Here is a 24,955-nt window from a genome sequence, read left to right as displayed (position 1 = left end):
GGTTCTGAGTACTACTGAACAGAAAATGCATCAAATGGGAAGCTAAATTCTATAATTTAAAACATTCATACACATGAAAAGGGAGAGGGAGAAAAAAAAAGACACACTTTTTCAAAACAGCATACAAAATTACATAGCAACAGTGTAAAAGCTTCTGAACCATTTCCTTTCCCTTGCCTCCAATGGAGGGTTTATTCCAGAGAGACAACCCTCAGCAGACAAAGCCTGCTTTTAAACATAGAAACACAGGAATTCCTATACTGGGTCAGATTAATAGTACATTTAGTTCAGTAACCTCTTATCTGACAGCAGCCAGAATCAGATGCTTTAGGGAAAGGATGAAGAAATCTCTAGGAGAGCAATTACAGAAAAAACTTTCCCATAAAATTTCTTTCCAACTCACATCATCTACTGGATGGCTTATGCCCTGTAACAGGAGATTTTCTTCTCGTCTTTTTGTTTGTTTTTGCTAGCCTGAATAATACAAATAGCACTAAATAATACCCCAAGCACTGTAGATATCTTCTCTATCTATGGCCCATATGTTTTTAATCCTCGAAATTGTTTGCCCTAGCAGAATTTAGAGACACAGAGTTTCAACATCACCAGCTTGCTGTTTAAAATAATATTCTGTTCTGCTTTTAAACAACTCTCACATTTTCCCTGGACGATCCTGAGTAGTTACAGTACCTAGTACACCATAGTAAAAGAAAAGTTAGGTGGATCTAACTCACCTTCTTCTAGAGTCCCTTCTGGTCTGCTTTCCTCAACACATTTTACTGCAGTGACTCTTAAGAAAGCAGCCTGGAGAAGGCAGAAATGCCTCCAAAATTCCTTCCCCCCACACCAAATGTTTCAGGTTTCCTTCAGGACAAATATTAGTTCTTTTGTCAAATTTACTTGTTCATCTTAATTGCTAGTATACACTTCTTCAAATGTCACCCTTCTTAGTTAACAACTTCCTTAGATTTCAGGGCAAACACTTTTCAGGGCAGGAAAAAAAATCAGTTCTTGAATAAGTCAAGAGTACCAAGTCGTTTTTCTAATTAGGACATTGACTTTCTACTAAGATTGTACTAGAATTATCTGTATAGTCACTTCCATGTTAAAAACCTAGGTAAATATTAGTAAAGAAACAATTACATCAATTAATAATAGCAGCTGACAGATAAACACTACCAAGAGGACTCCATTCTCTCCTGGGGCAAACACAATGCCAGATTCCAAAGGAAAGCAGAAGGGGAATAATATGGACCCAAACTGTCCAAAACCTGTATCTGCATCTCCAAGTAAACTTAAACTCTTAAACTCTGTAAACACCAAGCCATTACCAGCCTGCTTGCCATGCTCTCAGCTGGGCCACAGCAAACAGCTAATGGGGAAGCTCCAGATGAGCAGGGACACTCTGGCTCTCTGGCAGCCTGCCCCATCCATTGACCCCTGGTTGGCTTTAGGGTCACTTGGGATTCATCCACGCTGGCTGAAGTCTGCCGGCTGTCTCCAGGATTCCTGGAGAAGATTGAACATTCGCAATTTTTCCTAATGTATTCACATCGTGCATGTCCATACGTCTTCATCTGCAAGTCAGCTCAAGCATGGAAACGACTAGAGCATGAGCAAGTATTAGACTAAATTATTTCAGCAATCACATCACTTTTGGTAGGCTGCCTTTTGCCAAACCAAAGCATCTGCAGCTCAGAAATGTAACTTCTAAATTAAAAAACTTTGCAAAAAAGTGCATTAGTTCACACAGATCTGGACGGTGACAATCCTCCAAAAGTTACTGCTGTGAATAACATTAGCATAAGCAAATCAGCCCTCTCAAATCAGTTCTGACAGAATACCTGAACAAGGAAAGGCTATATAGGGTTATTCTTCATAACTTTCATTTTTGAACAAGTTTTTAAACACTCCTTTCAATAAAAATTAAAATAAACACTCATAAGTAAAAATTTACGCACGGTGTGAGTATACTTCAAGGCTGCCCAGTCTAATTTAAAATTACGTTCTCCCATTCAGTTCCACCTATCCCTAGTCAAAGGACACAGCAGAATCACTAAGAGTCTGGTCACTGCTTGAGATTTGGGCTGAAAGAGGAATTGAATGCCAGCCACTGATAGAGGGATGGGAAGTCTCTCACACATATCCCCCTCATTTCTTACTGCAGGCCTTCCAAACAAATTCAGTGAAATGAAGCCATCACATGGGGCAAATAAAAAACAGACACAGGTTTGTATCCAGGGGCCAGCTCATGCTCTCATGTGATCTGCCCCTCAACTCCTCACGGGTATAAAAAGCAAATACCATCACCTATCAGACAGAATGGGGGGGGGAAATGCTCCCCTCAACACAGCTGCTCAAAGTGTCTTAAACACAAAGCAAGATGGAATAAAATGGATGCATTCAGGATTTTACAATTGTCACTGTAATACTTTTCTTCATTATTCACTGGGCTTAAAAGATGCTTACCCCACCATCAAGGAGAGTCAGGGGCTCAAAATAACAGTCTTGCACTATCATCAAAGTACAAAAAAGAAACTTTATATCAACCAGCTTAACTGGTATGTCTCTAAAGGAGCAACATGTAAGGAGTAAGTTCAAAAATATTAGAAACCACTTCTGAGCACTGTCAAGCTGACTGAAATCTTAAGAGTTTGGGAAAAAAAAAAAAGGAAAGTGTTGTGACAAGTAATCTAAACAAATGTTAAAAGTGAAGTTTGACAAAGATGAAATATCTGCCAAACACCCAAAACATAAATGAAACTGCCATTCAGCCAGGGCCAAATAAAACAAGATGTAGCCAGGCAGTTTCTGACAGAACAGTAAGGGCATTGTTAGGTCTTCTTATAGACCTCCTTTCTTTATGCAAAAAAAAAAAAAAAAAAAAAAAAAAAGAAAACCACTATGTGGCAAAGTGTGCCTCCACTTCAGTGCACACCCTGGGCTCTCTGTTTATCTGTGAAAGAAGAGGGATGGGGAGGTTTATCCATGGTTTCTGCTGAGCACCAGGGTGCTGCACATGCTGGAGGTTTCCAAGGACCAGAGCAAGAGGAGATATTGAAAGACAACAGGGGAAATCCAGCAGGCAGCAGGAGGAAGGAGAGAGTTCAGGGGAGTAGTAAGCTCATCTAAAACATTTAGCAAGATTTTACACCTATTTGGTTTCAAAGGCTAATTAGCATTTTGAATAAAGGGCCTCTCTTCACTAAACATGTAAACACCTCATCCTTCCAGTGACTGGCAAAAATCAAAGGTTACCAAATGAACATATATAAGATCTTTAAACTTCTAACGAACAATAAAACTATTTTCCCCATAAATTTCCAAATAAAGAAGCATAATACAGTACAGAGATTACAATGCCAAAAGAAACCCAAACCAGAAAAACCCAACTCATAAACTCTGCAGGTTTTCTGAACAGTATTTTGATCTTTCCAGAAAGGAGCAGTAAAAGCAGCATATTCCCCACTACACGCTTCATTTTAGGATCAAAAGGATAGCAAAGTACATACATTTAATTATCAGGGAGAATATAAAAGCCCATTAATGGAAAACAAAACACATTCTGGAAACAAAAATACACTATAAATGTTACAGTCACTGGTGTGTGTTCCTCTGTGCGTGGCAACAGTTCAGGAGGAGGAACTTCTGAAAGCGGCGCACTGACTCCCAGCTCACAGCTTTTCAGGATATTCACCCTTCTGTGACTGCTTAACATGATTTTCTCTATTTATAGTGACTCTTTTTACAACTGTTATCATACGGTTATTAAAATGAACAGGCAAGAGTCACAGAAACACGGCAGCAACCAACGCCAGCGACCGAATAAAAGACACTACCTCAGCACACGCTTCTGCTTGTAGCTTGGGCAGTTTTGAGATTTTTGTTGGCAGCATCCTCTGTGCAGGACACGAGAGCCCAGGAGCAATGGTGGAAGTGTGGGCTGTGGCTGACCCCTGCCTGAAGCAGTAGAGGTGTTAGTGCAGAGCACACAGTTCCACATCTGGCCCCTGACCACCCAAACCAGCACAGGGAGCTGAGGGTTCGCACCGAGCCAGGGCTGCTCGTGGGAACAATGGCAATTGTGCCCTGGTCCAGCTGCAGCCCTCAAGCAGCAGGGTCCCCAGGATACACTGGAGCCTCCTTGCCCTAAAGCACCCACCCAGCCAGCAGAACTCTGCTGAGGAGCACATCTCTCATGGCCACCTCCTGTGTGAGCAGCCCTGCGAGTCCATTCCACACCAACTGCAGCCAGTACACAGCACCCAGACATCCACGATGATCTCTGAATGCTCATACACACACAGCCATGCTGCTCTGTCAGAGGGTTTATGTCCTCAGACACAAAGAACTCATCCCTTCAGCCTGGGCCTGCACCACAGCTCTTCCCTCACAAGTGTCCCACATGTTTCCATATAGGCTGGTTTTAGTTGCAATATATTTTAATTAATTGTACACATTATAACTGGATTTCATACTAATTCAATTTTGCAGTTTCTAGTTCAGAACAGCCTTTAGTCAGACTTTAGAAGTTCAGCTCTCTCATATTATAAATAAACTGAAGTGTTTTCTGCTTTGTTTGCAGGAGGGAAATAGTTTTTACATTTCATTATGATAAAGACAATTATGGGCAAAAAAACCTTAGTATTTATTTTTAGATTTGTTGATTTAAGCTTTATTTTAAACCTGCTAGCAAAAAGACCCCAGACAAACCAACTTTATTTGATTTCATTAATTACAAAATTAACCTTTAAAACCATCATATGTCATCTATCACTGGTTTTACTACTTATAAAGCATGAGTACATCGGGACTGCCAGGGTCTAGAGTGTCAGACAGGAAGGGATGGTCAGTGGGGTGAGCATACATTCCTGCTGCTGCCAACCCATTCTAGTCCCAAGCAGCTGGTATGAAGCTGGTATGAGCCAAGTTTGTAAACATCAAGTGAAGTAACCCCTGCAATGGCAGCTTCTAAAAGCTCAATAAAGGAATCCCAAGAAAAACTGGAATTTAAAAATAGTGTATACACTTTTCAACGTTAAGTTTTCCACACCTCCAGACCAGTTCTCATCTGAAGGTTACCTATATTCCACTTGCATCTATCAGCACCCAAGATTCAAGGGACAGAAATCCCAGCTGCAGAGACCACGAAACTCTTGCTTACCCTTGTAGCCAGAAATTGCCAATTAAGAGAGGTTCACACAGGGCTGGAAGCAAGCAAGCCCCCCTAGGCACTGAGGCACCACCCAGAGTGAGAGATCTGGGTACAATGAGACCACCAGAGCTCATGTGGTCAGTCAGATGGAAACTCACAGAGACAGAAATAACTCCTTCAGAAAAGAATATTTCAAAAGCACCCGGAAACAACTCTAGGTTCTTGGGTTTTTTTTCTTTTTATGTGTTAGTTAGGAAGGAGATGAGTATACCACATAAGGGGTCCCAGAGGCTACATCTCACCTCAATGAGACTTGAAAAGACACACTGGTAAACCAACAAACTTCAGAGTTTACTATTCCCATTAGGATTTAAGGGCTTCCTGAGGGAGGAATTCCCACCTAGGGTTAGGCAAACATACATCGCTCAATATCTTAAAGCTGGGACTGGATTACACCCATCCCAGAGAAGAAGCAGCTCAAAGGTCCAGATAAAAAGGTGCAAGTATACCTTTTTTGTTCTGCAATCTCAGCTTATTGCTTCTAGTCTACATGGGAAAAATAAATCCAGAGACCATATTGCCTGTTTTGTATTTTAATTAAGTAAGTGCCTGAAAATAAGTTATAGGCTTTTTCCACTGCTTTCTCTTGCTAGCTGCCCAAACACAGGCTTTTCCATAACCTTGTCATGGATCAAGTTATTAATAAAATGCAAACAAAAACCGTACTGGCACATAAGCTAATTAAAATGTCTCTTACCAATTTCACCTTTGCTTCTCTTCTCAGAAATGAATACATCCTCCTTTGGCACAACCCTCGTATTCTGTAATCCCAGTGTCTTTCCAGCTATCCATGGTTATTTTGCCATTACAGCATCTGGTGTTTCAGAGAGGCTTTGACAGTGCCATTTCCTTACCCCACTCCCAAAGATGCACAGACCAAGTTCCATTCATTGTGGGAAATTTGCTCATGTCCAATTTACTCAATGCTCTCTGCAACAATTTTGTTATGAATGGCTATTGTTAGCCTGCTGCTGTTCACTCCTTAGAAAAGGGGGTTTGGTTTTTTCATTGGTTGGTTTTTGTGGCTTTTTTTTTAGCAGTCTGCCAAAGTAAAATACTCTTTCAACCCTTCAGTGTTGTAAATCCATGTTCAGTTGCTGTATTGGTCTTGCTGGTATAGCAGTCCATACAGTGCCTTGTTTGAATCCTTGGCTGGAACAGAGTTGATAACCCACTGATGTTTTTATTATTGCTGAGCAGGGTTTGCACAGCAGCAAGACCTCCTCTTGTGCCCACTCTGCCCTGCACCATCCCACTCCAGTGTATAGGCTGGAAGAGGGCATGAGACTGGGAGGGGACACAGCTGGGACAGCCAACCTGCACTGACCAAAGGGATACTACAGACCACATCATGTTGTGCTTGGCAGTGGACGCTCAAGAAACAGAGGAGAAAAGGGGGAATGCTCATGGTCATGGTGTTTGTCTTCCCAAGCAACTGCCATGTGTGCTGAGGCCACGCTTCCCAGGAAGCAGCTGGATGTCTGCCTGCTGATTTCAAGTAGAGAATGAATTACTCTTTTTGCTTTGCTTCCGTGTACAGCTCTTGCTGTCATGATTAAAATGTCATTATCTTGAGTAACAAATCTTCTCACCTTCCTTCTATTTTCTCTCCATCTCATGAGAGAATGCAGGAGTGAGCAGCCGTGTTGGTAACTGGCTGTTAGCCAAGGCTAACCCAGCACAAGGCTACAACTGCCAATAATTTTCTTCTTGACCTCCTTCTTCATCTTTAGTTATCTTCTGTTTAATTAATCTAATTAATCCATATTAATTTAGCAGATCAAAGGAATTCTTGACATAACAGCTGACTCAGTTAGCATCACTGCACACTTGGAATCACAACAGATTTACACAAAGTCACCAGCTGAAGTTGGATGCCCTCCTTAGGCCAACCTCTTTCTCTCTAATCCACAAAATAAAAGTAATGTTTTAATTTCTAAGAATTATTTCAGGCAATGCTTAGGACATGACAACAGAAAGAATATCAGAACTGCAAGATCCCGATTGATCCAGCTGGTAGTAACTCAATCAAGCTGTGTTGGATGTGTGTGATGAACAGGGAGGGCACTGGCAGATGCCAGTGAAATGAAAGACCCTGAAAAGCTGTAAAGTTGCTCATATCTTTATCAAATGAGTAGAAAGGCATTAATGAACCAAAATTACTTACTCAGGCACTTCAGAGTTGTACATAACACACAGGGCACAGGGGAGAGGGCAGCTGGATTGCATCTCCAGATCTGACAGTGATTTGCTAGTGACTTCAGGAAAGTCATTTGAACTCCATCTGACTCAATTTTTCCATTTGTGAAATGGAAATCAACATGCACTTCCATTTTAAGATAAGTGAAATACTCAAGGCTGGCAACATCATTAACTCTAAGTAACTAATAGCTATTAGTACCTGGTGCACACGATTGCCCCTCGGAGCGGCTGTCCTGGGGGTACGGGGGAACATGACTTACAGCTCAGCACAGATAACCACTTGATTTCAATAGCCATTCTGAAGAGGGCAATGAACATGCTCCTAAATGAATTCCACACCCCAAATCAATTCACTGTCTAAGAAGAAAAAGAGTATCTACTGGAAAATAAGATGACATATTCCAAGACAGCTGTTTTATCTATCTGATATGTTTCCTGCATCTTGTGGTGATTTACCGTAATAGGTAATAACTAGTGTACATTATAGCTCGTTTTTAATAACCACACTTCCATTATATTTCATTTCCCAGAGGGACTATTTGTGTTTTTTCATATCTTTTAACTGTAAAACTCTAAACTGGTGTAATCAAGTACTGCTTTCTCTTGTATTCTGGACATCCTCCGTTGATTATAATCACTACCTGCTGAACTTACCTTCAAAATGTTAATCAGGAATTGAAATAAAAATTGATATTATCACGTTATGTACTGCCTCATTTATTCCCTCTTCTTAACACAGGAGACCCAGAATACAAAGAAATATAAAACAGCAAAGAAAGGAAAAACAGAAAAGTAAAAAAAACAAACACAAAACAAAGTGTAGGGGCGGGGGGGGGAGGAGGAGGGAAAAAAAAAAAAACACTCCAAAAATTGGCTTTACAGAAGATGAGAATTAGAGAAGACTTTTAAAAAAGGTTTGGTGTCTGTAAAAGAGATGTAGGCTCTGAAAGTATGTTTTGAGGTACAACATCCCCTGTAACTCTGGATAAAATACATAAAAAACTCATTTTAAAGTATATTTAAAAATAGCACATCTGTATATGGTACACTACTTTTTTGGGAACTAGTGTCTTGGTCCTACAACCACCTACCAGCAAGACTACATGAGGAGTATGTATTTTAGAAGGTATCAATAAAAACAAGCTAGTAAGTGTGTAAATCAAGCTGTAGAGTCAGCTGCATTTTCCAAAAGGAATTCACATTTCGGGGAACTGACCAGTTTCAGAAGGACTGAAAGGGTCACTGGATACTACCTCATAATGCCCACAGTGACATTTTCAGCAGCCTCCTACACAGCATTTCAGAGATTTCCAGGTTTCCAGCACCAAAACAATGCTGGGCTGGGAAGATCTAAAATCCTTGGTTTAACTTACACCCAGCACAAAGGATGCATGCATGCACACCCACACCTACAGTGTTTGAGTTTTCTCTGTTCTGACTCACAAAGCTAATACTACAAACTAACAAAACAAACTCTAGTGTGGTCCAGCACTTTATCTTGATCAGTGCAACCTAAAGGCTGGCTGTAACTACATCCAGAAGAGCAATGCACTACCATGGCCTTCTTGAAAGTAAAGGAAACTTTTTCCTGAGGAAAGAGTTTTAGCAGAACACACAGAACTTAACTCTCTCAAGAACCCCTCTTTCCTTTAACTGGACACTGGCACCAGGAGTAACTAACATTTCTTAGCTTCCTTCAGAAGAAGAAAGGGATGAGCATCTGCAAGGAAGATTTGGGAAAACCGTACAAATGCAAAGTTGTACAGATAAATTCAGCCAGCTGGAAAATAAAATCAATGAGCTAAAAGCATTATTAATTGAGACAATATGGGCAGAGTCAAAGCTACTGACAGAGCAGAGGAGATAAAACAGACAAACCATTATCACCAAAAGTAAATAACATTGAATCAACCAGATATGATCAAAGGAGCATGTTCATAAGTACTGGTGATATTACTTCAGAATTTGATTTATTTTATCTTAAGTCACAGTGTGTATCACTTAAGCAAGCCAGTTCCTTCCAGGTATCTTGCTAATATCCCGTAACAGAAACAAGACTGGATGCCCAGACAGTAACAGATTAAACGAAAAGGCAAAAAAAGCCCTAACTAGATAGAAAGGCATCATTAACTCAGTACAGCTAACAAATCTATATACAGAAAAGGAAGAAGCCACTATCATCATATAGTCTGGCCAATCACAAACACAGGGCATGTATTTATCTCCCCCAAACATGGATTAGCACCATTCCCTACTTATATAAAAGAAAAGACTTCAAACGGTGGTATGTTCCTCACTTCCCCATTAAACTGTCTTCCCTTGTCCTCTCCCATTTATGGTTACAGTGCATACTGGAGGAACAGCTGTAGAACTGATGCCCATAGAGCAGGGAGCAGCCCCCAGGAAGTGCCTGCCTGTGCAGCAGCATTGACTTTCTCCTGGTCTGGTGTGTCCAACATACCTGGCTTAGATCCCTGGCCCAAAAAGAGAGGTCTGTAAGAAAGTTTTATCTAATGGAAACAACAATGCAATATGTAGTATTCTTCACTTTAAGTATCAACCCAGGCACCTATTAGAGAAGACCACGGTTCTGATTTCAGGATGTGCTCCCAATAGCTATTGAGGATTTATACTCAATACTATTTATCATCTGCAAATGGGTCATCATACTCAACACTCCCAAACTGCATACTTGCACAATATTCTTGGGTTACCACCGTATTATAAAGTCAGTTGTGACACTTTTACCAAATGTGACCAAAACTGACTGGAGGGAGCTCATTCACTGTCACCTTAATAGTTCTGAATAACCTACAAGACCAGTGGCAGTATGCTCCTCACATGGGAGGTGGATGCACTCTACTGTAATACAATCATTCATCTTTTATTTCCGTGATTATAGATCCTAAAACCCTAAATGCAAAAAAAAAAAATTTAGAACTCCACATAAAGTACCCTACAGAAGCAAATGCACTGATAATAAGGTATTTATTGGATATGGTTAATTATCTCATTTTATTTTTACTACTCAATAATGTTTCATGGAAATTAGAGAGGCTACAAATTCCTGTCAGACCTGAAATGATTTGTAAAAATGTACAATATTCCACTAACATTTCTGAAAGTCTGAGACTAAAACTGGCAAACAATCTGCCCTGGCTTTGTGGCTTTCCTAACCAAAAAAAGACCATTAAAATATGAGTGCTGAGAACTTCATAACTATGCTGTGTTTCTTGTCATGCTGGGATTAGTAATAGCAGTGCTATCAAATATTACTGTGCAATAAAACCTGTGGTTTGCATTTAGATTACATTTGATTTCTTCATGTGGAAAATGCATACTCTAATTTTCCTCTTACAGTAAAATTGATAATACATAGAATACAACATCACAGCAGATGACACAGTCTACAAGGTAGGCATGACTTGTTTTATAGTCATAAAGCTTGTACTTCTGGCTGTGATTTTATGAGCCAAGCATACAAAAAAAAAGAGCACAAAAAGATATTTATAAATAAAGGCATACAACAGTAAATAGGAAAGGAGACGAAGTTACAGAACAGATTGAACTGGATATAATCAGAACCAAACAGCTTTCACAGAAACTGCAAACTTAGCACTTGGATTCCTCACCAGTCAATAATGTAGGTACAGCAGCCTCCTATAACAAAAGAAAGCAATTCTAGGATGGAAGAAAAGGAATGTAAATAGGACAGGCAGCATCCTCACCCGGCCAAAAAAAATTCTTTGAATATATTCTTTTAAAGGTCACAATATAATAAATTAGCCCCTCACCTCTCTCCAGCTCCCACAAATTTGATATCATCAATCACTATTTTCTTTGTAATAAGTAATCTTTCAAAGTATTAATTTCAGTAGTATCTTTCACAGTATATTTCAGAGAAGCTTCTATAAGCATCTAGGAACTTATTAGATAAAAAAGGGAGGTGTGTGCTGCACACGGTCTCCATGGGGACATTGCACATGGCAGAAGCTGTGAACAGAGCACTTCCATCACAGAAAGGCAATGGGGAAGAATTATACAATAACGAACAGAGAGCTCATTAGCATGTAAAAGCCATAGCCCTATATATGCTGCCATATTTCTGTACGTCACTGCATTAACAAATTGCTGTTTATTAGCCATGATTTACTGAGTCGAGCACAACAGAACTGGGCACTAGCCGAGGCAAAGCAGCTGGATGCAAAACTAATGCAAACAGCTAAGAGGAGAGTGATGTCTTAACTGCTTCTCTGCATAGCTTGATCCACCAGCCAACAGATGAACTGATTACACACTGTAGCAAAAATTTCACCTTTTGCTACACTGCAATAATTCCTGAATAAATACAAAACATGGTCAATCTTGACATACCAAAATATGAAGAGCTGCAAAATGATTCCTCACCTCCACCGAAGATGGTGCTGTCAGTATTTAGAGAAATTGTCTTTTTACAATGCATTAGTGTTCTTGTATTCAGGCCAACCATGAAAAATCACGAACTGCAAACGTATCCCTTTTTAAATGTTTACATCCACTTCAAAGTACACATTTTTCTTACTACTACCACCATGTTCTCACCACACTACCCTTACTCTTCTGAACTCACAGCTTTTTCCACTGCAGTCTCACTGCGGATCCACACCTCAATACAAAGAAACAAAATCCAGACTTCACAAAGCCAATAATAACGCCATGCTCAAAGCTCAGGAATTCAGTAGAAGCATGAATTCCCAACAGAGACCATCACCAGTTAGTCTCCCCACGATGCTCAAGCCCAGACTTGCATCCCCTTTCTTGCTCGGGCTTTGCATCTGGCTTTATAAGTGCCAGTACCAGGAGAAAAACACTTTAACTACACATTATAAACAACATGCATTAATGGCTTATGGACTGGTACACTTCTTTGCTTTTTCCTTTCTATACTAAAGGGATTTTGCTCAGGGAGGAAAGAAAAAGAGGAATCAAGTTTTGGACTTGTTTTCTTCTTGGAAGAACCAAAAGCCCCACAAACCTACAGAAGAAACGTGCAAAATGCAGCAATTCCTAGAGACAGCAGCAGATTAAGCTTTACTGTTTTAGTATAATTCTGAGCCCCTAAATTTCAAGTTCACATCAACCAAAATTAAAACTCACCGCAGATTATCAAGTTTCATGTGTTTTTTCACTACCCTTATGCAGAATTTACTTTGGCACAGGATAGGAGTGCATTATTAATCAGCATAGGTTTGTTTAAAAAAGCAGACTCTATTTATTCAGAGGTAGGTCTGACTCCAAATCCAGGCTTTCTTTTCCACATGGAATGCAAGTGTATCAGATTTGGTATTTGATTTTTCAGCTCAGTTGTGAGGGACGAGCTGAACTTTGGAATAAAACAGAAGTACAGTCTACGTGGTAACAGAAAAAATAACCACAGTATTTTACTTTTTTTTTTTTGTGCTGGTTTCAGGTATCAAAGTGAAAATGTCAAATGTCTCTCACCACACCCATTACAGCACAATCTCAGACCAGTTGAAGACAATGACGCTTTGCTATTGGCATTAAATGAATCCGGTCTCACCCACCCATGACCAAAAAAGACACAGCGTCATTTCAAAATCACAGTCACTTTCCTATCAACTTTTTGCAGTATTTTTGCAGATTTATACATCCTCTTTTTCCTCTCATATTGCAGTCAATTAGCAGCTATAACTAAGCAGATCTGTGCAGTTTTAGTATGAATTCTTCAAAATCACTGATCTTTACAAGCTACTTTGATGAAGAGAGAGAATATTTACCAGCAACTATTAAGCATAAAGTTTGAGGAAACAGAAGAAGCTTGTAGGAGGATTTGCTAATGTAGTGTATTGCTGTTACTTTTCATATCTGAAAAGATACTGCCTCTGAAGTCTCTGACAAAAACGCAAATAGATATTCTTGGGAGACAGTACAAGCCAAATGCAAGTTACAAAATCAGATAACTCAGTGTTAAGGATTTCACCACATAAATCCACTGATATCTCAACAGTGTCACACTAATATACATGTAAAATCAGAATCTGTCCAGTGCTGCTGAAAAAAGAGATGGTGGAGACGCACAAGGATTTTCACAACAGAAGTCTTCCCCATAAATGTGTGCAGTAAACCTAGAGATGAAATCCCCCACAAGAAGATACAATACTACCTACCAGGCAGTGATAATCTCTCAGCGGTCACAACAGGCATGTTGTTGAAACAACTAGATGGGAAAAAAGGCATCCATGCTTGAGTGATTCTGCAGAGCAATGTGCCTACACCCAACACAATGGAAAACCTATTCAAGAATAGCTAATCTTGTGAAACTACGACTGCAGAATGCTGTTAGAAGCAGTGAAAACTGAAAATCCTCTGAATTAAGTGTTCACTGAGCAAGTTAAAGCTTTAGGTAGGCATCTCTCAACCCACCCACATAGCTGAGGGTGGCATCCATGTGACAAATTGCATTTAACACGCACCTGCACTCTACCTAGTAATCCATCCTCACCTTGGCTACTTCCAGCATTACAAATCTCCAAGGTACTTTGAACAACTTCCTTCTGCAAGGAAGAATTGCTCCTCAAAAGTGTATTGTCAAGAAGCCAGGAAAGATTTAGGTACAAGTATACTGCTGTTCAATATGGATAGAAAAGGATCTTTAAATTCTTTGGAAACAAGGTATCTATGGGTTTTCAGGACCATTACTCTTTCCAGGAGACAAAAATACAGGATTTCTAATAGCAAAACTTATAGTTCAGTCACTAAGCAGTAAACAGTTTGGAGATGCATATCTACTGCTGAGGATGGGGTCAGGTGGTGAAGCCCTCTAGACACTGACAGAGTGACAACACAGCTACTCTTGGATCACCTACAGGCAAAACCATCATTCCTTAAGCCATGGACCTGCTCCCCTGAGAGCTGAGTCCATACAATGCCAAACAAAGGCCTCAACAAGGGGAACAGACTCTTCCATTGTTGAACTTCAAGAAAATCTACAGTGTTTTGAAGGTGCAGATTAAAGGTGCTATAAATGCATTGGGGAAATGCTGAACTTCCCCTCAAAATACTGCAGCCACTCTCATGGCATGGCAACTTAGGGAGAAGGAAATATTCACTTCTTGTCTCCAAACTGTGTGCCATGTGGTAGCTTGAAGTTGTGCCTGGAGTAGTATCAGAGGTCCACAGAAACCTCTATCCATGCCCACAGTACTAAGAGTGCACCTCCTTCAGCAGATAGGAAAAATCTCTGCCTCAAGATGAGAGAAAGAAGGATGGAAGTGTGAAGGCCAGTTTATTATTTTTTCAACTCTGGTTGGGCACCAGGACTGGACCCTAAATAAATTAGCCAGGATATATATGCTCAGAGTTAGCCTCCCTTGCAGTTCTGCACAAACAGAAATCAGCAGGAGTCCAGCATGTAGAACGGCTTCCGAATCGGGTCATTAATCTGTACAAGCAGAAAAACCTACCCAAAAAACACATTAGCAGCCACTGCACTCCAGGTTACAAGGCTGAACTATCATGCAAATTGATACACATCTCTTGCCTCCTTGAGCCACAGAGGAGGGCACAAGCAACCTACAGGGGAGACAGCACAGAAACCTATGGATGCGCACTCCTGGTGAGGAGCAATGGAACAGGACAGATTTATTCAGTGATGATGACATGGTATTACTTTTTCCTGCAACAGCAATGCAAATTATTCAAAGATGGTCGCATTCTGAAATGGCTTGGCTCTAGAAATATGTTCATTGCCATGAAAATCTTGCCAACTTAAGTGAGCACACAAAACCACAAGGGCAGAAGACAATTCAAGGTTTAAAGTAGACAGAGACACACAGATTAGTCACTAACATTTTTTTTCATCTACTTGTTTGATGATTTATCAATAAACTAAGCAATCTCCACCTGCTGTCCAGTCAATAGCTGATTAGTTAGATGATTCCCTCCAAGTCCTTCAGCAGGACAGAGTCTTGAGGTCTTGCTTTCAAGGACACAACAGGAGTTTTTTTCATAGTTTTACAGCATGCTATTCCTTAATAACAATGCAAATAAAGCAGAGTGAAGAGACCTTTCATTTCAAAGCTACTGTAAAACGTGGAAAGGACTTAACTTTGGGCTCAAACAGATATTTTTTTTCTTATTTCTTTTTTTTTAAATACCAATAATATCGCAGGCATGAAAAGATTTCATCCTTCTAGTTCCTAGACAAAACCTAGCACTTACTATTTAATAAAACTACAAGCAGGACAGACCAAAGTGAGACAGAAAGGCATATCTCTCAGACACTATTTCTATCATAAAAACACCAATTATTTACATTAGCCCAGGAAAGAACCACATATGAGGCAAGTCATTAAACAAGAACAGTCCTATGTTAACCATCAAAATTCACGACTGCATAACCCACAAACAAGATCTGAGTTAACACTGGTTGGTAGCTCTTCAGGAGGCTGTAGGAAACAACAAGGTTTAAGGAGAGTAAGAGGAAAAAAGGGCTGGTTGAGTGATGCACCTGCTCCCTTGCTTCCCCTTCCCATTTTGAGCAGAAAAATTTGCACAGTTACAACTCTTAAGTGCACATTAAACTTCTGCCCTTTTACATTGACATGACTGTGAAGACATTATAGTGGGTGTAAAATACTATACTACTATTTAGAAGCATTTCTGTGCTACCAGCTGGTGTAAAAGGGCCCTTGTGCAGTTAGGAATTTTTGTTTTCCTATGTATGATAAAAACACAATAAGAAGTCTTGTTCAAAAAGCGTGTTTAAGTAAAAAGAAAAACACCTACTAATTTACATTTGTATAAAAATATACAAATTGCATACATTTATAAATATAAATACTTATTAATATATATGGATACACATATAATTGGCACACATAGAGATATAAAGAGTACATGTGTGTGTAGATATATAAATATATATATATAAACCCTCCTAGGAACACAAATTGTCAAGTGTGTGTACAGAACGACTCCTCTCCTACTCTCACCAGAAGACCAGAATCAATTATTGAAGTAATAGTAGCATAAGTTCTGCTTCACACCAGAGAAGAGCCAGTGAACAAAAGTTTGAACTGTTTCAAGTGAGCCTGAAAGATGTTTATTCACCAGAGTTTGAATCTGTTGCAAACGGCTCATTTAATTCAACCTTACAGGCATTTGCTCTCCACTTTCAACCTCGGAAAGCAGTAACCTAGCTAAGGAGGTTAGATGCAGTATCACCAGTTCAGATCAAAAAGATGCCAATGAACAGCTGAGACTTAAATTTATACCCAGCACGGTTACACAGACACGAAAACCAGCAGTAGATGTAATCGGTTTCAGCTATATCGTGTATTTTTGCCTGTTCGTAAAGAACTTCAGGATGAAAAATATTAAACAAAATGCTGAAAATTAAAATCAACCAAGGAAAAATTAATCTAGTTGCCAAGAAGAACTGACTAAGGTTCCATGACAAGCACAGATACGTATTCAAAATTAACTTTAAAAAAGCTTCTAAACTCAAGTAATGTGCTATAAAATGACAAACACACATATTATACGAACCAATTATAAAACATTGCAGCAAGCACTAACTACATGCACAGAACTTATGAGCACCCAGGGAGCAGGAGAGTGGACTAAATAGCAATCTTGAAATCCACAGACATTACATTCTCCCTGTATCAAAAGGGTGAGAGAGGTGTTCAGAAGGTTCTGACTTTCAGTTCTGAGAGAGGAGAAAATACAGCAGATACTTGAAGTATCTGTAGGTTTAGTCTAGATACAGAATATTTACCAGAAAATTGAAACTACGGAAATCCTGCAGTATCTGCTTCTATCAGAGACTCACCTATTTCCAGAAAGATGACAACCATTTATAAATCCGTTTCCACAAGAGAACTATAAAAATCCTTTGCATATGCAATCTTCAGCATTCAATATTTGCCACCAGCAGACACTGTTGTTAAACAAAATGGGAAGCAGCCCTCAAAGCATCCAGATAAAAAAGCGAATCGTTGCCTCCTTGTAAATCCTGCAAAAATACATCTCATTCACTGGTGTGGATCTCTTTATTGCAGTTGACATGGGCTTGCCCAGGGGACTAACTTGTTGTTCCATAAAGATCCTTAAATAGGCACTACTGATGAAACATTTAATCCAAGCCCTGGTATCAAATGGCTGCTATTGCCAGTGACAGTGATAGAAAAATCTATTTGCCAATTAAATAACTGCATGCAAAGCTATGACTGTTTATTATACCTTTTAACATAGTTCAGCTGGTTTGGATCATATCCAGTGAGCTTCATATTTTACAAAAACTGCATTCCGTATAACTCATAAGTAACATGCTTTAAGCCTTCGTTTTTTAAATACACCCTTTCACTCATGTTGTTATGAAGTGTTTACTTGGGCAAGGGAATACATTTTACACAGAAATGCCACTTATATCATTCAACTATACATATATATTGCGTTGGACCCCTCTCTGTTGATAATGAAATTATGATTTATGCTTAGAACAGATGACCATATTTTATTTGTTGGAAAAAAAGGACCACTTTAAAAACTCACTGTGTTTACTTTAAATGCTAAGAATATACAAAAGCTATTAATTTTTTTTTAAACTAAGGGAATACATTTTGATCCCATGAGTCTAATAAAACTCTGCATAAACATAACAATAGGGAAAGCTCAGATGAATAGTTGAGATGAACACTTAAGCCTGGCCTTCATTCCGGTTGGACTTCCACCATGCCAGGAAACAAGAAAACAAGTGATGGGGCATTAATTAAAAAGGATTTAAGATTAGTGGCCAGCATTACACCCCCGTGTGGAACACCACTAAAATAGGACACAGCACTCAGTTTGACAAGGCTATAACTTAATAAAGTACATAAGGGTGCACCAAAGCTGCAGCTCAGGGAAGTCACCTTTGCTGAGAGCAGCTTAAGCATTTGCTTAACTTGAAATAACCAGAGCTTATAATGTGCTTTGTGTCAGGCATGAATATATATCTTTGGGACATAGACTGCATTTTCATTTCAACTTAGTATGAGAAAAAAGAAATTAAGTCATGCTAATGTATAAAGCAGTATTGGATAAAAATGGGACACAAATACGGGAAATCGAAAATATATCTAAAATGAACCCCCTTCCATAAATAGGACAAAAGGCAGACTAAAGTGAGTTTTTATTTCTCTTAATCACAGAAAAGTTACGTTTTTTCCCCTTAATCTTAAAAAAATTACCAGATGTAAGTTAGTATCTTACTCCTATTCCCCAATGCCATACATTTAGTATAAACTAAGAAAAGAAAATACTTAATGCTTCACAGTGAACATAGATTCTTCCACATATTGTATTAACATTTAATTTACTACTTTTTATGCCATTTTTAACTTTGTTTTGTCAGGATAAGTTGTAGCTTTTGCTGTACCAAAGTATGGAGAAAAGGTTTCCATCTTACTTTATCAGATTATTGGAACAATGTATTATAATTTCTGGAAAGCGCTATTTCCATTTTTACATTTAAGCCTCATTCAAGGAAATTGTTCATGAATTTTAGTAACTCTTTTAAAGTACATGGGTTGAAATTGTTAGGAATCAGTAGGAAGGTTCATTGAAGACTTTAGTGAGGTAAATAAACTGATTTAAGTGTGCTGCTCTACCACAGCTTCATGAGAACACAAATTGTAGCATTATCTTTGACTATATCAAATTTAACCTCTAAAAAAACCTCAACTGTTTGTCTAGTAAATAAAGCTAATGTTGTTATGCCATATTGCAATACCTCTCTTCCTATAGTTTATGGCTATTTGTATGGGAAAAAGTCCAGAGTCCAGACTGTCAGTGCTTAAAAACTGCTTTTGAGCCTCTCTAGTTCCTTGATTTCTCCCTGCTGGGCAGAAATTTTTAATCACGAAAATACCTCCTGTAACTCTATCTCATATCCAACTTGGATATACTCAAATTTGAGCACAATCACTTTGTTGTACAAATACCTTCGGAGCAGTCACAACTGGAACCCATTAGGTTTGCATCTGAGCAGCGCATTTTTGTGAAGGGTACAAGAAGGCAGCAGGACCTGCAGAAGCAAGGAGACCCCAGTCATGGTAACGTGGGGGTTTGGGCTTCACAGCATGCAGGTGAGTGCCATGCCACCTCTGAGAGCTTGCAGGTGCTCTCAGGTGCTTCCTCACCTGCAGTGGACCACAGCCAGAATGCACGAGCTGCAGGAAAAAATTATTCCTAAAAACTGTAAAATGTAATTTTAAATTTTTTTTAACTTTTTTTTCTTTTGTAGTTCTGAACGAGACATTTTTGTGACAAATATTCATCAAAATCTCACCTGAAATTTTAGACTTTTTAGCACATTTCTTTACCAGCTCAGCTCTGACACACATTCAGCAAATGTTTTGAGCATTTGTTATCTGGTGCTTTCAAAGTTTCTCTAAGATCCACAGTAGCAATCATCAAAACTTTTATTTCCTTTTCCTAGGATTCTGATCTTTAACATCTACAATTACAGTTATTTACTAGTGTATAAAATATCTTTAAATGTGCCAAATCTATCTGAATAAATATACTTCAATGCATAAACTATTTTTTTTGATGCATCACAATGAATACATTTGCTTTAACATCTATTCTCTTGAACAGTCATTTTGAGGTGGTCCACTTTTGTTTTCCTGACTTTCACAAACATGCTTGCAGCCAGTAAGAGACTCTTCACTATGATTAATGGCCTCCCATTGGGTATACAGAGAATTTCCCAGCCTGGTTCCCTTGAGAATGCTCCACTACATGGATTTCTACGCAAAGCTAGATTAAAAGAGGAGGAGCAATAGCTATAGTCCACCTACCACACAGCCATCAATTATATACAGTTATAAATCAAAGTTTTCAGCCAGAACAAAGCCTAGTGTGGCAAACAAACAAGGGCGTTCACAGCAAATTGTTTTGAAGCAGAATAAAACTCTTGATAGAAACAATGGGGCAAGCAAAGCCACTGTCAATATCACTATAAAGTTCTGTTGATTTATTAAGAATTAGACACAGTGTATCCAATTACTGCTGAATTAACTTAAACAGAAAGCAGCAAGTGGAAAAATAAGCAAGGAGATGGATTTCTCTTTTGAAAGGAAAAAAATCGCGCAATTCTATATCATAGTTAATTGAAGACAGTAACGTGAATCATAAAGTATCTGTACTTTAACTCTCTGTATTTGTGTTTCTTGGCTTTTGGTTTTAAGCTCTCTCTTTCATGAAACACTGGTAAGTCTATCTCATCCATATTTCATCTCCGGTCTGTTTGTTTTCCCGGCTATTTCTGCCTCCATGCCATAGATGATTTTGATCAGTTTGGATATTTTTAAATACCCTTCACGCACAATCTGCTTTCAAACAAGACAGTAGAAAAAACCACTAGGGGACATGGAGACAAAAGGCTGTTAGCATCACTCCTCACATGTCTCTTCCCTTCTGGACAATGTGAATTTTCTGCAGGGGCCCCTTTTTTCCAGACATGTAAAATTCCATTTTTTGATGCACAGCAGCTTTTGGAAAGCCAAAGAATATAGTCAAAACCAGTTAAAATTAATGTAAGCATCAGCCAAAAAATTAGTTGATATTTGCTATTGCACCCAGTCCTCACTGCAGAACATTTTTCACATAGACTTTGTCTCTCTCCGAAGAAACAGATGCTTGAGAAGAGTGCTCAGTAATTTTCAGCAAGTGAAAAATTAATTTTTTACAACTCTGACTAAAGCTGTGCAGTCAAAGCCAAGAACCTTTAGGATGACTTCACATTGCTGACAGACAAACCTTGCCTGTCCCACACCATATTTTTCCCAGTCCTTCCTTGCGCTACAGTCCTCCAGCTTGCAGCAGGCATCAGCACCCCAGTTTTGGAGTAAGATGAAGTTTTCGGACTTCTGACAGGGTAGGGTCACACATGAAATATGGAATCACAGAAGGGAATCATGTAGGTTGGAAAAGACCTTTAGTATCATTGGGTTCATCACTGCCCATCACTGCCAAGCCCACCACTAAATCACATCCCCAAGGGCCATTAATGCACGAGTTGTCCAGACCTACATTAATGCACTCCCAAGCTCCTGCCTTCTCTGCAAAGATCTCTTCAAAGGGGCCCCATGCATCCAGAATGTACAGCACCATCCACTTCCTGCCTAAGTAAAGCTGTAGTGAGAAACATGGACCATCACCTCAAGGGCTGGTGAGAAATTCCCAGTAAAAATCCAGAACAGTCAAGTGTGTTAGCATCTTGCAGGTTTGTAACATATATTTCAAACAGTATTGGTTAGTGACTAATTTTGCCTTTTTTTTTTTTTTTTAAATTTTATTTTTGGAGTTAAATGATTGGCAAATAGAGTGCAGAATTTACATGATGTCTGGAGCTCTAACCTCAGCTTTCCTGCTAACTCTATACCACCTAATTCAAAACACCTAATAATGAGAGTCTACATCCTTCAGCAACCAAATAAAACTGCAAAAGATCACTTTCTACAAAAATAGGACCAATTAATGCATACTTGACTTTTTCTGTCTCCTAAGGGTGTTCATTCTGGATAGAAAAAAATCACCTTTCATTCTTAGATTTTTCTCCCAGATTTCTGAATCTGGAGAAGAGGAAAAAGATACTTGTACAATAATTTTTTAAAGGTACTCTTCTAGTGTTAACACAAATTGTCCTTCTGGAAACCTACATTATTTTCCTAGCAAGACTACCTTCAAGTAAGAATAAAATCTGGTGTCCACAGGTTCACGATCCACACATCCACATTACTGGACCTCTCTTCCTATGTAATTCTACACTAATAAAAGAGAATTTGCAAAAATACATTAAAGCACACAAGAATTCCATTAAGGAATTCCACAATCAAGAGTCACAGCCACTCACAAAAGACCTCTATAATGACAACAACAGAGGTGCACAAGTACATATTCCATTTAGGTTAAAAATGTCCAGTAAGTAATTTTCTAATTTTCAAGGAACCATGAGATAGAAAGTGAAAAATTATAACAAAAATGCTGATGTATCAACTTTTAGGAAGAGATACTATGCATATACAATTCCCTTTAAATCAGTTTTATGCCTGAATTACACAAAGCTGTTGGCAAAGGTAAAATTATGCTGTTTTGAAGAAGACATCAGTAACAGGTATGATTTAACATGCTTAAAAGTACCTTAAGAATGACATGTACTAGTGCTGAATTTCTGCCTTTCTCACAAATTTCTCCATCCCTGTATCACCTGACACACAGACACAGACACACATACACACACACACACACACACCCACACACACACCTATTCTATCTTGTACTTTGGAAAATACGTTTTTTAAGGGAAATGGCAGTATGGAATTTTGCATGTAGTGAATCTAGTCCAACTCAAACAAGGTCCAAGCTGGCAAAAGCTTGTAGCTGCTTCTGATACGTGCTGAATACTAAGAATAGAAACTAACACTGCCTTCAGAGCTCCGTGATGGTATTTGTGTGTCTAAAATTAAACGTGAGGTCCATTGATCCACAGCTAGTTTTCAGTGTCGGGCAAATTCAAAGGGGAAAGAAGAGAATGATGACCTTGACACAAATATGATTGGGAAAACAGGCTGGGTGGGAGGAAAATTTGTGTTTTTCCAAAAAGCTGAATGTATAATCCTCCGAACAGACTTGTGGCTAGGTGCAAATACATCAATTGAAGAGTGACATCGGCCAATTTCTTTGTTTCTTTAACGCTCATCCTGCAGCCCCTCCAATAGGAGGGAAATCCTTCATCATCCTGGTTAGATGTTCAGTGCAGCAGCTCCAGGAAGAAGCCTGACACAGCAGACACAGAAAGTCTAAGTTCACTCCTTTCATTGAGTAGATACAACAACAGGATTTGACTTGTAAGACAGAAAGTGGACAGACACACATAATTTAATATTGAAAATTATGGTCATATTTGGATTGCTTTTATTTGCAAATTATTCTGGAAAAGAAACCAAAGCACATACCTAATTCGAGTAACAACAGGCTCAAGGTCATGTAGAAAAATATAATTAACTTCATAAAAAAAGGGGGCAATATTAAAGACACAGTTCTATGTATGAACTTTGTGAATGGATGAATACATCTCAAAAGAACAGATGGAGAGAAACCCTCCTTCCTCTCACTATATGAAGTTATGCCTGAGCCACATAATATTGAGGTAAGCACTATTTGTAGATGCAAAATTACTTTTTGAAGGGGTCACAAATTCAAACACAGCACCTCAGCCTAGCCCAAAAGCATTCCTTTTTTTATTACTGCTTTTAAAATGTTTATTTCGTACACATTTACCACAGCTCATTTCAGCTGAACAGAACCCCCATGTTTGTGATTTTTGCCTACAAGAATATTAAATTTCTGCACATCTGTCTTCTCTCTAGGGGTTTCTCTAGGGAATATAATAGACTATTTGTTTTTCTATTGATCTTGTATCTAAATACTGTTTTCTCCTTTCAGAAAAAAAGAGATCTGCCAAAGAATCAGTAGTGTCACTGTGAAAATGTTTTTCTTAGCTGGATGAAATGATGGCAGAGCAAGATTGGGAAAAAATATTTTTCAAATCTGTTTTAATAAGCGTACTTCCAGATAGGGATATGCTAGATATTGGTCTAGGCATGCCCCAGGCCTATGATCCATCTTTCATCCTTTTTACCAATTTCAGACTGACAGCTAAATTAGCTCCTGGAAAAGGCTCCCGTAGGCAGTAACCAATAACCTGCCATCCAAGGTAAGTTGCAACAGTGAGAGGAATAGGAAAAAAAAAATGGAGATAGAAGGCTGAATTTACATCAGTCAATAAGAAAAAAAATGAGGATACAAGAAGGATCAAATTCTTAAAAAAAAGTTAAAATATTCATGCTGTAAAGAGAAATAGAAATTGTGATTTAATGTTATATTAAGCAATAGGCACAGACTGGCCTCTTAAGACATGACTAGCCAATCTTTGAGTTTCTGTAGTTAGTAAAACCAGTAAGTTTGCAAATACACAACTGCAAATGGAAGGGCTTTCTCTTCCTCTAATATTTAGGCTTACTACCACCTAGTTACTGAGATGTGTTCATTGGGAGACAATGGCTGGTCATAAAAGGCAAGTATCAACAACCTTTTGAAAGACAAAGCTCATTTTCTTCTCAGGCAAAATAAAATCCTCAGCATGGGAGAGTTCACATTACAGTGCTAATAGTGCACAAGTGCTGAATTATTTAAAAAATAATAAAGATAGGAGGAATGGCACATCCGCGGGTTCACTGACAAAGCAGGCAGTTTAATATTTGCACAGCATCTATCTGACCAAGTAACTTGAGCTTATTGAAGCTGACGCTTAACATAGATTTCTGCATGAAAAATAACTGCTGCCAACACTTAGAATAAACTCTTCCTGAAATGGGCTTAGTTATATCTGAACTTGCATTGTATACTTGCATTTTTGTCATTTTTTTTCCATTAGACTCTATGATAGGCAAATCACAGTTTAAAACCAATGACTTCGGAAGTGAT

The 24,955-nt window shown here is 38.8% G+C and overlaps 1 protein-coding gene across 4 annotated transcripts in view; it reads right to left on the bottom strand.

The window, feature by feature from the left end:
* Positions 1 to 24,955, bottom strand: part of RARB (retinoic acid receptor beta) — a 324,037-nt gene that overhangs the window by 209,329 nt on the left and 89,753 nt on the right. Inside the window, exon 1 of one of the 4 annotated variants that reach the window (XM_033085369.2) lies at positions 17,253 to 17,272. The exons of the other annotated variants lie outside the window; for them this stretch is intronic. The gene's annotated coding sequence lies outside the window, so the exon portion shown is untranslated. Of the gene's footprint in view, positions 1 to 17,252; positions 17,273 to 24,955 lie in introns of those variants that run through there. 4 annotated transcript variants of the gene reach the window in all.

Source organism: Catharus ustulatus, chromosome 1 (assembly GCF_009819885.2).
Source record: "Catharus ustulatus isolate bCatUst1 chromosome 1, bCatUst1.pri.v2, whole genome shotgun sequence".
In the NCBI taxonomy this organism is placed as follows: domain Eukaryota; kingdom Metazoa; phylum Chordata; class Aves; order Passeriformes; family Turdidae; genus Catharus; species Catharus ustulatus.
Note: the sequence above shows the minus strand (reverse complement) of the source record. Positions and strands in the feature narration are given on the sequence as shown.